Raw genomic sequence first — 16711 nt, 5'->3', positions numbered from 1 at the left:
AATATGGCAGCTAGCCTACAGTGAAGTTATAGTATTACAGAAGTAGAACTGCCTCCCACGCAACATAACAGACGCTCTCAAGCAGATCATTTAGACAACACACTGTAATGTTGCAGAATAGTCAACAGAGGAGTTGACTGATAAAAGCCAGCAGCAGCCGAGCCACAGAGCATTATCCTCCTCAGTAAAACAATGGCTCTGTTGTTTTGCATTAACTGTATCAATACACTTTTACAATGGCAAAGCTCAACACAGCTGTTCAGTCAGCAAGGCAGGGTGTCACACACACACACACACACACACACCACACACACACACAGGACAGCTTGGCACAGGCTACAGCTTGGCACATATCAATGGTATCAAAACAGTCACATGACTCGCATCACTCATCATATAGAAACACAAACATTTTGAATAAACGTATGCAGGGAACGAACCTGTGGGACTTCATAAAGTCAAACAAGGGATGGAGTGAAGTCAAGGCATGACTCATACATCATTCTACAGGTTATGAGTGGGGCTGGCTGGGTGAGTCACCAGTGGCTGTTGATGAAAGATATATTTGTTCCTGCCAGGCCCAATCTAATGCAAACTCCAAAATAAACTTTAACCGCTCTAGTTTGGACAGCAGCTTACAATAGCTGAATGATGCATATGTTTGAGTTTAATGAATGCATATAGAATATGAACATTAAACACTATATAGCGCTCTGTGCGCACACAGTACAATACACAATTACCAGCAGAACGCTGAAAGACAGAGCTACTGAACCTGAAACAATTACTGGAGGCTATAGACCAGTACAGTAGAGAGTAATAAAGACTCCATTTATCACTTGTTTAATCATCAAGGGACTGAGAAACAAGTGTGATGTGACCACAACAGCCCAATGCAGTGCGTTCTGCTCAGATGACATGCTTTCACAACCAGGCCTGTCGTAACCCTGAATGTGTTGACTTTGGAGCAGGATGAGGAAAGAACGCACATTCATCCTGGCACTTATCTCTCTCCCCTGTTCACTGCTCCACATAAAGATAGACATCTTTGGGACATGTATAACGCAACACTTGACATGATGATGTTATGTCCATAATAACAACCTATGCAATGGTATTTCGATTAGTTTAGCATGAATGTGCAAGCTTTCAATTTCTGACAAATGGACCATGTGCTGTATAGCTATATTGGAATAATTTGTATTTAAAATATCACCAGAAAAAAGTGGGTGGCACAGAAACAAGCACACCATATCTCCAAGTAAGCAAGTAGCCATGTCCGAGCCAGAATGGACACACCAGATGTCTGATTGTTAGTAAAAACAGGGTAAAGGGAATGGTGATAGGAAACATTTTTTTTCTTCAAAACTAGACGAAAAAAAAAGACTTGTCAGTTTGATAATGATGACCAGAACTACCTTAACAAAGAAAGCTTTATTTCCACTGGACAATGACTGGTGTCAGCTAAAGGTGTAGGCATGATACCTACTGTAGGTCTTTGTTGGATATCACTCATGGGTTTGTGTGTAGATATACTATGTGATTTTATCTTTGTATACATGTTTGTTCAGGGGGTTAAGAGGTTCAAAGCAGGGTTATGTTTTCATTGCAGCCCCCTAGAGAGATTGTTTCTCTCTCTCTCTCTGTCTCTCTCTCTCTCTCTCTCTCTCTCTCTGTCATCCTGATACTGTTCATGACATGACATTTTGAGCTGTAGAGGTTTGCAGATTGATAAGAACTGCATTACCAACAGTCTGAAGGTAATGCAGCAGGTGTCAAAACAAACAAATTCACAAGAGTAGCTTGGTTTCCATCCAATTGATGACTGTACCGAAAAATAAATAAACGAGTTAAATAGGTTAACTCTACTAAAAATGTCACAAAACATTTTGCTTTATATAGCGAATGTGCCCAATCTGGCATTGGCACGTGCGCTCTAGCCAACATCTAGCAGATAGAGTGCGGGTATAGCCTACATGATGAAATTTGTCAAACGGCAGCCAAGCATCGATCATCATGTCACCAGAATAAGGCATTTAGTATGTATTTCATCTGTAGCCTAATAAACCATATGCTTTCCAGAGTCGTGACAACATGTCATTGCATGACTCCAAGTTTTCTTCAATACGATGGTTATTATATCAATATTTACACATAAAAGTATTTCCACTGCCATTTCTCGCATAATACATTTTAACGACACAGAAAGATCCCACCTTGTCTACAGTGGTGTAAAGTACTTAAGTAAAGAACTTTAAAGTACCACTTAAGTATTTTTGGGGTTAATCTGTACTTTACTGTTTATTTTTTACAACTTTACATTTTATTTCACTATATTCCTAAAGAAAATAATGTACTTTTTACTAGCATAATGAATTCTACTGAAACAAAAAGATCCCACGTTGTCTAGCAAATTTACTAGTTTGGTAGACATTTGGAAAGTTTAGTGACAAATTTACTCTTTCCATCAGGCCTGTCATGACATTTTTTATCCAACATGCACTTTACGGGCATAAAAAGGTTGGATGGAAACCTGGTTAATGTTGTTTGTTTAGTCAAACTACAATTTATATAGACTCAAACCTCCGCCCTATGTTGTGGCACAGAGTCCCCTGTCTTACAGCTCGAGACAATGGGTAAACAAATCAGTCCATTAAAACAAACTAATCCAGGTGTATGCACACATACACACACGCAGGGATAACAGGATGTGCACGCACACACACACACACACACACACACACACACACACACACACACACACACACACACACACACACACACACACACACACACACACACACACACACACACACACACACACACACACACACACACACACACACACACACACACACACACACACACACACACCTATAATGCCCTCACCCAGATTGCTTTTCATTGGCTTTGGATGTAAAAACAATGCTACTCCTTTAATTTCAAGTCCTCTGTTCCTAGGTCAGATCATTGTCACATGCCACCAGCTAATCTGGCCTTGTAACGAACTACAACTGAATCTGGATCAGTTGTAAAATGTTGCATATCTATCTAGACTCAAACCGGCCACATTCTCTTGCCTGATTGATTGTCTCTGCTGTAACCAAGAGGCTTGGTCTTGCAAGCTAGCCACCTCCCGACTTTGACTGTAGACAAATCAGTCCATTAAACAGTGATGATGCTTCACAATGGAAACGATGCAGCCATGTGGGGCTGGGGCTCTTCAGCCTCAGAAGGCCTTCTTTAATGATCATACCAGTCATAGTCCTCCTCCCCTGACAGACAGCCCATATATACAGTATACAGGGGTATTTTGAAATACAGACGGTATGATTTTAAATACTCACTCACTCATCTTCGCTCGCTCCTTGGAGCGCAGTGAACGCCACGCCATCCTATTCTAGGCAAGGTCCCAGGCTGATGTGGTGTTGAGTCCCAGGTTGAGTAGGACAACCTCCAACTGGTGACCAAACCATACTCTCGTTCTTTATCTTGGGTGTGGCCAGTTGGGGGATGGCTCCTTGAGGACAAGGGCAGGCTCCAGAGGTGGGTTTGATCTGGCCAGGTGACCAAACAGTCGGAGTCGGGAGTTGGTTGGCTTGCAAGATCAAGCTTCTTGGTTACAGAAGAGACAATCAATCCTCTCCTGGATCAAGTGTGGGTAGCCTTTTGAGATAGTTGCATAACTTTATGAGCCAGGTTTGTCTGTCCTCTCTTGAGCTTGTGAGCATTTATTATTTTTTTCATATTTTTTAAAATAACGTTTGAACAGAAATAGCGGCCCTTGTGTGCACTGCTGGTAATACCGTATAGCCCGGTATGGTACAGGTACAGTATGAAGGTATGGAAATCTGGATACGGCCCAACCCTGTTTACAAAGACCTAAATGATATTAAAAAAATATGTAATACAACCTTTTACTTAAGGCTATGGTAGGGTAAGACACTTGTACTAAGCTCAAGAATCAAAATGACCATTGAACAGCAAAACCGGCATTGTCTCAAAATAGTTGGCCTTAAAGAGACACGACAGCACCACCTACTCAATGCCCATCGGTGTCAGTACAAAGCTCTAGGCTACGTCCAGCCCTGTCCGTCCTTTGTGTCAGTAATTATGCGTTGATGATAGAGTTATCCCTAATGCATCACTCTATCACCATGTTAATGAACATTCTTAATCTGCTTAAAGTCTATAATAGTAGGTCATGGTTTTGTATGTATTGTGATCTTTTTTCTGCTTTCTGATGTAGTGTTGATGAATTTGTTTTGTTTTGTTTTCTATTTAGTGTTTGAAATGCACTTTACAAATTAAATATTGTTATTATTAAATATTGTTATTATTATTAATTTAACCTGTGGATGTAGACAGACATCTGAAAAAAGTGGGGAGAGAAAATAATAAAGACCAATTGAGCAGGGATCAACACTAGTGTCACTCAGACATAGTGGTTACATGGTTACTAACACCTTGCTAAACACCTCGCTCAATGGGTAAAGGGCTGTTAAGCTAAGTATTTCCTAGTTTTCTTAATGCATGCATTTTGTTTTTAAATGACCTAATAAAGGACTAGTTAAACAACAAATTTAATTCAGTAGAGAAAATTTTACAAGATCTCTCAACCTTGGTTCCAGGTTCATACCATACACATTCCATTTCACTGAAGACAAGATGCTTAAAGTTCTTAGTCCTATAGACTCCAGAACCAGTCAGCCATGGAGGTTCAATTCCAAGCATATCCCTCTGCATCCTCCACTGGTCCACCCCCTTATTCCCACCCCTCCTCACTCTGCCCTCTGTCTCACTCCTCCCACCAATCACTCACTCCAACCCCTCCCTTCCTCCTTCTCGCCGACCCCACCACGTTCTCTGTCTCTACCTGCAGGGCTCTGTCTGTTACTGTCTATATATATATATATATAAAAATTCAAGTTAGACTTCTCAAAAGGCACTGAATTGATGTAACGAAACAGGGATCAATGAGCTGACATAGACAGAATGGAGAATCAATGTCTTATCTAATGGTCCTAAAGTAGGCACTATTTGTCAAAGCTTTGCTGGCTAAGTGCATTTCTCTGGAGGGACTCTGCTGATCTAGGGAACAAGGGGCAGGTATGTGAATAAATGATGTCACATCAGAGGAGATTTACTGCAGTTATAAAGAAAAGCCGTTCAAGCCTGGGGGATATGAATCATGTGATTGGAACTACAGTAGAACCATCTAGAATGTCTTGCAATGGTGATCAATCAACACATTTTATTGATATGTCTGAAACATCATGTCAGATGATGAACTTCGCCACTGTGTCTGCATGCTGCGTCTCACCACAATATTATCAGTCAAACATTGTGGCAGCTTTCCTTTCGCTCTACAGGAAGTTGCATACAAACACTCTCCCTTGGTCAGCTGGGATCAAAGTCAAAGCAGGGAGCTGGAGAGAGACCACTGACAGACTGACTCTGATCTGCAGCAGTTGGCAGTCAGGCTGCTTCTGTTTATTGTTCCCCTGGCAAACTCCATCAACAGACATGCAAAGAACTGGTTATTACAGATACTATATGTGCCAGCTTTTGTTTGTATGTACACAATCTGTACCTGAACTGCCACATTCCCACAAAACCTATAGACAATAACATCAAATCATTCAAATGTATAATGAATCATAGGATATGAATCATACAGTAAATGAATCATAGGATATGAATCATACAGTAAATTAATCATAGGATATGAATCATACAGTATATGAATCATACAGTATATGAATCATACAGTAAATTAATCATAGGATATGTGGTGTGTTAGAAATTGCTTCACTTGATCCTCCAACCTACCTGGCCCTGCTCCACATCCTCCTCCCAGGCACACACCACAACGTGGCTGTGACACATCATACTGGAGAACTGTCAGTACAGAGGCTAGTAAGAATATCAAACACGAGTCCACTCAGCCATACTGCTAGAGACTTGTCTGTAAAGCTCATAGCCTCAAGTTCTGATTCAGTATCGTGGCGAAACATGCGTGTTGGGGGAGTAGGACTACAGGAGAGAAATTAAACAAAAATATTCTCATTCATGCTCTGCTCTTATGTTACTGCTGTCCAAAACATTAACTGACTACATAGCTTAAAATGTACAATACAACCACAAAATGCATACACGGATGAACACAAATACACATACAGTACTCATAGGCCTACACTGCATTGCACCAGGCCTAAGAACACCCATTAATTGTGTGTAATCCACAATATACCATGGGCTGTCATGCCTTATTACTAATTATAAACAGGGTAGTTTGAGCCCTGAATTCTGATTGGCTGAAAGTTGTGGTATGTAGCAATAAGGCACCTCATGGGTTTGTGGTATATGGCCAATATACCATGGCTCAGGGCTGTATGCAGTTTTCAGTGCTGCCTCATGCCTAAGAACAGCCCTTAGCTGTGGTATATTGGCTATATACCACAAACCCAGGCCTTATTGCTTAAAAATGCCATTACTCAATTCATATACTTTAGTACACAGAAAGAGAGCAAACACATGTCAATCAAAATGAACCCTTTCTGTCACAAAAAGCTGTAGGCCTAAATTGATCTATCAATTCTATACACTACAGTACAGTACAGTATGATAAGCATAGAAGTAAAATAAAAATACAGTTATTCAAGCTGTAAGGTTGTGAATGTTTGGTCAAACTGTGCAAACTGAATATGTGGGTTCTATCTAAAACCGAAACATCACTTCCTACTATTACTTCAAATGAAGGAAAATTAGTAAGGCCAAACAAAAAAAGGAACTCTGTTTCAGGTATGGTTGGTCTTATAATTCCAAAGGAACTCTGTTTCAGGTATGGTTGGTCTTATAATTCCAAAGGAACTCTGTTTCAGGTATGGTTGGTCTTATAATTCCAAAGGAACTCTGTTTCAGGTATGGTTGGTCTTATAATTCCAATATGGGTCAGCAGGGCAGCAGATATTAGAAAGGGAAGCTGAAGAAATGCTAGAAGAACTAAAAGCCATGGGTTACTAGGTTAGAAATGTTGAAATGGAGATGGATGATCAAGTAAGAATCTGAAGTTTACCAAAAGCATCTACAGTACAAAATAACCTTATGGCGCAGTGCAAATGGTATGTGACATGTCTTTTCTCACCCACAACCATAACTTCAGGCATGCTGGAGCCATGAACTACTGTAGCAATACACTACACCTCACACACTTTTGGCTTGCAGTCTGGCAACTGTGCCTCCTAACAACCCAGAAGGATATCATTCCATATCCTTATTCAAGGATTATATGACTACTCCGTACACACTTTCAGCTGAGGGCCATTTGAGACAGTACACTTATTTTGAGCAGAAGACCTGTCATTCAAGAGGGTAAAAGCTACTGCAAAACGTATACCTGATGACTGAGAATAAAGGACAGTACTAGTTACTGTAGGGTGCTAAAAAATGGGTTGTTGACAGAGTACGGTAGAAGGTTTGTTATGTTATGTAAACTGAATGGTCTGTGTTTCTTTGATGGTATCAGTAGGAGGAAAACAACATTGTCTCTGAATTAATTTGATTGAATTTGATTTATTAGGATCCCCATTAGCTGAAGTCAATAGTGACAGCTAGTCTTACTGGGGTCCGACATGTAACTAAAAAGACATTACAGACAAAATACTTTACAATTGACATACATTTAAGAACATTAACATGTAGTGTTGGTGTGTGTGCATCTATCAGTTACACATACATGTCGGTACATACACACAACAAGTAGGTCACATGTTGGGACTGTGAAAAGACCCCTGGTGACATGTCTGATGGGGTAAGTTTGTGTGTCAGTGCTGTGTGTAACAATTTTGAATTTCCAACACAGTACAATTTCTCATAAAAACAAGAAGTGAAGCAATCGGTCAATTTGTCATTCTCAATTTACACCAATTTACAGTTTCTTCTTATTTTTGCTGAGTTTAGTCACATATTTTCTTATCTTGCAGTAAATCAGCCAGTCAGTTGCTCAGCCAGACTTATTAGCCACTCATTTTGCCCCATCTCTTACAACCATACAGTTTTTTGGAAGTTTACATACACCTTAGCCAAAAACATTTAAACTCAGTTTTTCACAAATCCTGACATTTAATCCTAGTAAAATATTCCCTGTCTAAGGTCAGTTAGGATCACCACTTTATTTTAAGAATGTGAAATTTCAGAATAATAGTAGAGAGAATTATTTATTTCAGCTTTTATTTATTTCATCACATTCCCAGTGGGTCAGAAGTTTACATAGACTCAATTAGTATTTGGTAGCATTGCCTTTAAATTGTTTAACTTGGGTCTAACGTTTCAGATAACCTTCCACAAGCTTCCCACAACACGTTGGGTGAATTTTGGCCCATTCCTCCTGACAGAGCTGGTGTAACTGAGTCAGGTTTTTAGAACTCCTTGCTCGCACATGCTTTTTCAGTTCTGCCCACAAATGTTCTATGGGATTGAGGTCAGGGCTTTGTGTTGGCCACTCCAATACCTTGACTTTGCTATCCTTAAGCCATTTTGCCACAACTTTGGAAGATTGTTTGGGGTCATTGTCCATTTGGAAGGCCCATTTGTGACCAAGCTTTAACTTTCTGACTGATGTCTTGAGATGTTACATTTTCCTACCTCATGATGCCATCTAGTTTGTGAAGTGTACCAGTCCCTCCTGCAGCAAAGCACCCCCACAACATGATGCTGCCACCCCCGTGCATCACAGTTGGGATGGTGTTCTTCGGCTTGCAAGCCTCCCTCTTTTTCCTCCGAACATAGCGATGGTCATTATGGCCAAACAGTTCTATTTTTGTTTCATCAGACCAGAGGACATTTCTCCAAAAAGTATGATCTTTGTCCCCATGTGCCGTTGCAAACCGTAGTCTGGCTTTTTTATGGCAGTTTTGGAGTAGTGTCTTCTTCCTTGCTGAGTGGCATTTCAAATTATGTCTATATAGGACTCATACTTTTGTACCTGTTTCCTCCAGCATCTTCACAAGGTCATTTGCTGATGTTCTGGGATTGATTTGCACTTTTCGCACCAAAGTACATTCATCTCTAGGAGACAGAACGCATCTCCTTCCTGAGCGGTATGACGGCTGTGTGGTGCCATGGTGTTTATACTTACTATACCTACTTTATACCTACTATTGTTTGTACAGATGAACGTGGTACCTTCAGGCATTTGGAAATTGCTCCCAAGGATGAACCAGACTTGTGGAGGTCTACAATCTTGGCTGAGGTCTTGGCTGATTTCTTTTGATTTTCTCATGTCAAGCAAAGAGGCACTGAGTTTGAAGGTAGGCTTTGAAATACATCCACAGGTACACCTCCAACTGACTCAAATTATGTCAATTAGCCTATCAGAAGCTTCTAAAGCCATGACATCATTTTCTGGAATTTCCCAAGCTGTTTAAAGGCACAGTCAACTTAGTGTATGTAAACGTCTGACCCACTGGAATTGTGATATAGTGAGTTATAAGTGAAATAATATGTCTGTAAACAATTGTCAGAAAAATGACTTGTGTTATGCACAAAGTAGATGTCCTAACCGTCTTGCCAAAACTATAGTTTGTTAACAAGACATTTGTGGAGTGGTTGAAAAACAAGTTTTAATGACTCCAACCTGAGTGTATGTAAACTTCTGACTTCAACTGTACATTCAACAGTCCATTAATTAGTTGGTGTGTGTAAGTGTCTGTGTGTGCTGCAGGTTTGAAGCTATGGACCCATAGGCTTGGCTTTCTTATCCCTTCCAGGCTTTTGGGAGGGAAGACGGATAATGAGCCTTTCATTGCGGATGTAAGCAATGAACGCATGCATATTTGCAAGGTCAATTACACTGGATAGCACCTTGTGAGTCCCACCATGTACAATCAGTGGTGTAAAGGCTAAACGCAAGTAAAATGCAGTTTGTCCACCTTTTGTATTTTGCGCAACAGTTTACCCACCTTCAGTGGAAAAATGCACTGAAAGTATAGGAAGCAACTGGTAACAGAATTTACCAACACCCCTTTTTTTTTACCACTACATCACACAATAGAATGTATTTGTCTGACAGTGGAACCCAGTTAGGTTGTGGTTGTTGGTTATCATCTAGTGGGGATGTGTTATGGAATATGTTAATGGTAAACATATACAGTACACTTGCATAGCCATGAGAAGAGTCTATAGCTTGTTGAAAGTAATGTATTTTCTTAACTTTACCTCCACCGTAAGGACAACATAACACTGTCATGGTCATGAGATAACCACCATGAACAATTAGCAGCTGTCATGACTGTTTATGCCATATGGTATGTCATGTGTAGCTTCAAAATACATTTAAACTACTGAGAAACATTTCCTCAACCCCATTCCCCAGCTTTCCTAACTGTGGCAGGGTTAGGCTGTTTAAATGACAGACTGCACATTTAAATCCAAACATTTAAGAACAAAAGAACTATAAAATACAGCTTAACATAACTTTTATTTTCACCTCTATCACACCTTGCTGTTACTTCTCTTGCTTTTCCCATTGATATGCTGTTGCTGCTTGCTGGTAAATTCCCCATTTTGTCTCACAGATGGATGGATGCCAGTCATGACCCAAACTTCAGATCAAACTTGTCTGCCTTCAACAGTTAACAAAACCGGCGCAAGTCCGAACTAGACAAGCAGGAACAAGACACCTCAGTGGTTTACCTGTACAAACTGCCACAGGGAAAAAGATTCACTCTGCTCTGCGTTTAAAATGAAATGAATACATCAACACACATTTCAGTCGACAAACACCTCCGGTGCGGTAGGACACACACGACCATAAGGAGGATTATTTAGTTTAACTTGAGAAACATATGTCTGGTCTGGTGGTGTTTTGTTACAGTATTTATTTATTGTTTACTTAAGAATGTATTTACAAAATAAACCCTTAGTTTTTCTTAAAACTGCATTGTTGGTTAAGGGCTTGTAAGTAAGCATTTCACTGTAAGGTCTAGACCTGTTATTGTATTCTGCGCATGTGACAAATACAATTTGATTTGATTACCCGGGATTCAGGATTGTAATCTACGTAAATATTTGAGGAGCTCAGTTTATCTTTATAAGTGTACAGAGTGCAAATGGAGAAGTGCATATTACCGAGCCTGGTCCCAGACCTGTTTGTGCTATCTTGCCAACTCCTTGTGACTCATTGTTTGGAATGAAAATTACATATTACCCAGCCATACCAGATAGGCCTATATCTGTTGAAATCCAGTAGCTGATCCCAACTACATTAACAAACAAACACACACACACACAACTAATAGCTATTGTTACACTGTGCAGGTCATGAGCAATCACACATTATTTGATAAAGAAAGTACACTGTAAAGGAGTGGTCGTGAAATTGACAGTAATTTACAGGCAGCTCAGTGTCAAGTAAAATTACGTATTTCATATTACAGTACACCTACTGTAATATAAATATGGTATCAAAAAAAGTACTGTGTAATGACACACAGTACAATACTGTATAATGTACCTTATTAGGACTATTCTGTCAAAAAGTCAATTCTACCGTAATCGTGATGAATTAATGAATGGATAGATGAAATTCATTGAGGGAAGGGGTTTGTATTTCACAGTATTTTACTGTAATTACAAGGGATTGGCACAAGCAGCTTGGCCGCTAGGTAAAGTGTTTGCATATAACAGCATATTAATCAATATATGGTGTTTTATATCACTTGCACTTCCAGAGTCCTTAACAAAGGCTTCCAACCCGGCAGCGACTACAAGGCAAAACAGACCCAAAGGACATGGCAAAATGCAATCTGTCCCCTATATACTGTATTTCAAATTGATTGGGCACTATAACCACATACTGTACCAGTTACATTGGTACAGCATTTTCACAGGCCGATTTCTTTTCCATTACTCACAGCTGAAGATATTAACATTTTATATTCATCCAATGACTGCCATGTTTTTGGATGACGTGATGATATTGTCGCTGCTCACGCTGGTTCCTGTGCGCTCTGAATACTAGTGTGCACGTGAAGTTGGGCTGTGTAAAATATAGACAGTCCATGAATCAGTGTATGCGAACGTGAGTAGATTATGTTGAAAACAACAGTCAGACATCTTGGACGCAGTCTCCAGTTCTTTATACCTCACTGGTGAAATAACAGTACCATTTGTAAATTTTAAATTCTTTCCCTGCCCACCACATTTTCGCAGAATGCACCATCATTTACAGTATGCTGCAGTAAAATGTTTCAGGGTATTTTACTGTTGATATCCCCCAAATTACTGTGGAAATGACAGTTTTCCATTTCAGTGTAGCCATTTCTGATATTGCTTAAGATATAAGACAAGACAGTGGGATAAGGATTAGGCCATCAGTTGAGGATCTGGGATAACTCCATAGTGATTTAAAAGCTAAGCTATTCTTAATCACATCTCTGATTGTGCATAACTTATTGCTCAATAAAGTAAAATTAATAATAGAGGGCTTTTAGGGTAGGTAAATCATACTGTTGAAATCAGTCTATATATTAATTTGTTATCAGAAGTATAACTCTCCCTGAGATTAGGTGCCTATATCATAGCCTAAATGCTGGCTAACTGTACATTTGAATACCAAGCAGGTGCTGACAGGTATCAACACAGGTAGGCTGCACGGTAAGACATGAATGGATGGCATGAACAATTGGGGGCAAACTAGGATAGGTAGGCCTATCTATTTTGCGTCTTACCTTTAACCACAAAATCTAGGCTATCTACAGTGCCTTCAAAAAGTATTCACACTCCTTGACTTTTTCAACATTTTGCTGTGTTAAAGCCTGAATTTACAATGGATTACATACAAATGTATAAAAAAAATGAGAAGCTGAAACATCTTGAGTCAATAAGTATTCAACCTCTTTGTTATGGAAGCCTAAATAAGTTCAGGACTAAAAATGTGCTTAACAAGTCACATAATAAGTTGCATGGACTCTGCACTCTGTGCAATAGTAGTGTTTGTCATGACTACCTCATCTCGGTACACCACACATACTGAATCTGTAAGATCCCTCAGTCGAGCTGTGAATTTCAACCACAAAGACCATGGAGGTTTTCCAATGCCTTGCAAAGAAGGGCACCTACTGGTAGATGGGTGAAAAATACAAAAAGCAAACATTGAATATCCCTTTGAGCATGGTGAAGTTATTCATTACTCTTTGGGTGGTGTATCAATACAGCCAGTCACTACAAAGATACAGGTGTCCTTCCTAACTTAGTTGCCGGATAGGAAAGATACCGCTCAGAGATTTCACCATGAGGCCGATGGTGATTTTAAAACAGTTACAGAGATTATTGGCTGTAATAGGAGAAAACAGGATGAATCAACAATATTGTAGTTACTCCACAATACTAACCTAATTGACAGAGTGAAAAGATGGAACCCTGTATAGAATAAAAAATATTCCAAAACATACATCCTGTTTGCAACAAGGACCTAAAATAATACTGCAAAAAAAAGAGGAAAGCAATTAACTTTTTGTTTTGAATACAAAGTGTTATGTTTGGGGAAAATCCAAATTTACCCCAAAATCCATATTTTCAAGCATTGTGGTGGCTGCATAATGTTATGGGTATGCTTGTAATCATTAAGAACTGGGGAGTTTTTCAGGATAAAAAATGTACCTCTATGGGATCTGTGTCCCATCCATGGGATGGTTGAGCTAACATAGGCTAATGTGATTAGCATGAGGTTGTAAGTAACAAGAAAATTTCCCAGGACATAGACATTTCTGATATTGTCAGAAAGCTTAAATTATTGGTAATGTAACTGCACTGTCCAATTTACAGTAGCTATTACAATTAAATAATACCATGCTATTGTTTGAGGAGAGTGCACAGTTTTGAACTTGAAAAGTTATTAATGAATAAATTAGGCACATTTGGGCAGTCTCGATACAAACGGTTGAACAGAAATGCAATGGTTCATTGGATCATTCTAAAACTAGTGGCCATAATCTAAATTCCGCTTGGGCTGGAATTACACATTATGGCCTTTCTCTTGCATTTCAAAGATGATGGTACAAAAAAAATTTTTCAACTGTTATTTTTTTCTTTTGTATTATCTTTTACCAGATCTAATGTGTTATGTTCTCATACATTCCTTTCACATTTCCACAAACTTCAAAGTATTTCCTTTACAACGGTATCAAGAATATGCATATCCTTGCTTCAAGGCCTGAGCTACCGGCAGTTAGATTTGGGTATGTCTTTTTAGGTGAAAATTGAAAAAAGGGGTGGATTGAAAAACACTTAAGGAATGGAGCTATAAATAAGCGCAGGCTAAATCCTAGAGGAAAACTTGGTTCAGTTTGCTTTCCACCAGACACTGGGAGATGACTTTACCTTTCAGAAGGACAATAACTTAAATCACAAGGCCAAATCTACACTGGGGTTGCTTACCAAGAAGACAGTGAACAATCCTGACTGGCCGAGTTACAGTTTTGACTTAAATCTACTTGAAAATCTATGGCAAGACCTGAAAATGGTTTTCTAGCAATGATCAACAACCAATTTAGAGCTTGAAGAATTTAGAAAAAAATGATGGGTAAATGTTGCACAATTCAGGTGTGGAAAGCACTTAGACACTCACAGCTGTAATCACAGCCAAAGGTGCTTCTACAAAGTATTGACTCAGGGGTGTGAATACTTACGTAGATGAGATATTTCTGTATTTCACTTCCAATACATTTGAAAACATTTCTACAAACATGTTTTCACTGTCATTATGGGGTATTGTGTGTAAATGGATGAGAAAAATAAATCCATGAAATTCCTTTTGAATTCAGGCTGTACAACAAAATGGTGAATAAGTTTTAATAATTTATGAAGGCACTAAATGGTGTATCCGGGGTACACAAATCAAGGTGATAATAGACCTACCCTAGTGAGCACAATTTCGATAAGGTAAATAAAGGTTTAATTTACATGTTACTGCTGAAGCTGTGGAGCTCGTCAGCACCGTTATAGAACAGTGGGTCGTTGATGCGCCCTTCCTCCGTTGAGCCTTTCTTCTTGAGCTGCAAGGACAAGAACCGCTTCTTCTTCTTTTTCTTCTCACTTGCTGGACTCCTATGCAGCGGCCCATCCAGGGGGCTGACAAGTCCGGGACTCGACGGTAAACTCGGGCCTGGGCTCGCAAGCTCTCCATCTCCATATGAAGTTGCATCTTTAAATGTGTGCTTTTCCCCGTCCTTGTTTTCTTTATCCAGTGACTTTGTTTTATGAAACAAATTCTTTATTTTTAATGTTCCTGATTTACTCATGGTTGCCCGAAATGCTGCTTTAAAAAAAAGTCGATAATAGAAATAAACTATACAACAATCGAAATGTGAAACAAAAAAAATTGATAGAATCAATCCATGCAGACTATTTGTAGACTACAGCGATTGAAAAAGCGCATACCAAGTGCCCAAGCGCGTGTTTCCAAATGCGCAGCGATAAAGATCCTCTACCCGTCTCAGTGAACCTCCTAAATGTTTAAACTTCCTCACTGCAGAGTGTCGTCTTCCGGGTATTAACGGAGTTCAAGCACATATAGTAGGTAGTCTTGGTTCATTTTCAGAGCCACCTGCAGCTACAGGTAAAATGTGTTCATATCTGTCACAGTGATATATGACATAAATCACACATTGCTCATGCAGAGTTGCATGCACCTTTCTGCACAGCCTGGCCTCAGAGCAATACGAAATGTACTTTTCATCTTTCTGAGCACCTCCAAGTCTATGATACCTATTATTAGTCTAATAAATTACTTGAAACAAACAAAAGTAGAGGTTGGACAGGCGGGTGTAATCCACAACCATTTAGCAATCTTAAGGTTACATGTACGAGTTGCATCCTGGACAACTGTAGCATTTAAGCTAACACTTATTATACATTTAAACAAAGGGTGGTTCTAATCTTGGGCGCTGATGGGTTAAAACCGTATTCCAGCAGGTGTCTATTCAACAAATTACCAATGGCTAAAGCTATGATATTGAAATGCCTATTTACTCTGTTCCATCTCACTGCGCAATCCACTGTCTCATCAGCCCAGCCAGCCAATTTCTAAACTCCACTGTAAAAAGCATCTAGAAATGAGCTCCCATTTCTTTTAGACTAAGAATTGGTTTTCAATAATGGAGATTTGCATAAAACTTGTGGTCTGTGTCTGACATTTGGAACATTGTTTCAACATTGAAATTCGATCTCATGTCCCATAGTAATGAACGTGTAGGGGGTGGAATGAGACAGAAAGGCAGGGAGGCAGCTTTTCTCAGCCAGTTGAAATCATGAATCAGCGTAATTTTTATGGACACATACAAATACATGTCAATCGAAAACAGGTAAAACGTTTATTAATGTTAGCGGTTTTTGGCTAGCTCTGAACATCAGTGACCTGACGAGAGTGCATTTTTACTATGCCAGTTGAAATCGCGCATCATTAGCTCATTCTTACGAATGTATCCAAATAAATGCCACTAGAAAACAGCTTAAACAAATGCAGCTACTATAATGTTATTCTGGCTGCACTGTTTGACGTGACTGTAAATTAGCCGTAGTTGGCTAGCTAGCAAGGGATAAGAACGCTGCCAGCCAGTATGGTAATAGAACATTTAGAACCAACGACTGGGTCACATCCATAGAAACAGAACAAAAGACAGAACAAAAGACATAACGACTGGGTTGCGTC

Source organism: Oncorhynchus tshawytscha, linkage group LG11, assembly GCF_018296145.1.
Source record: "Oncorhynchus tshawytscha isolate Ot180627B linkage group LG11, Otsh_v2.0, whole genome shotgun sequence".
NCBI lineage: Eukaryota > Metazoa > Chordata > Actinopteri > Salmoniformes > Salmonidae > Oncorhynchus > Oncorhynchus tshawytscha.
Note: the sequence above shows the minus strand (reverse complement) of the source record.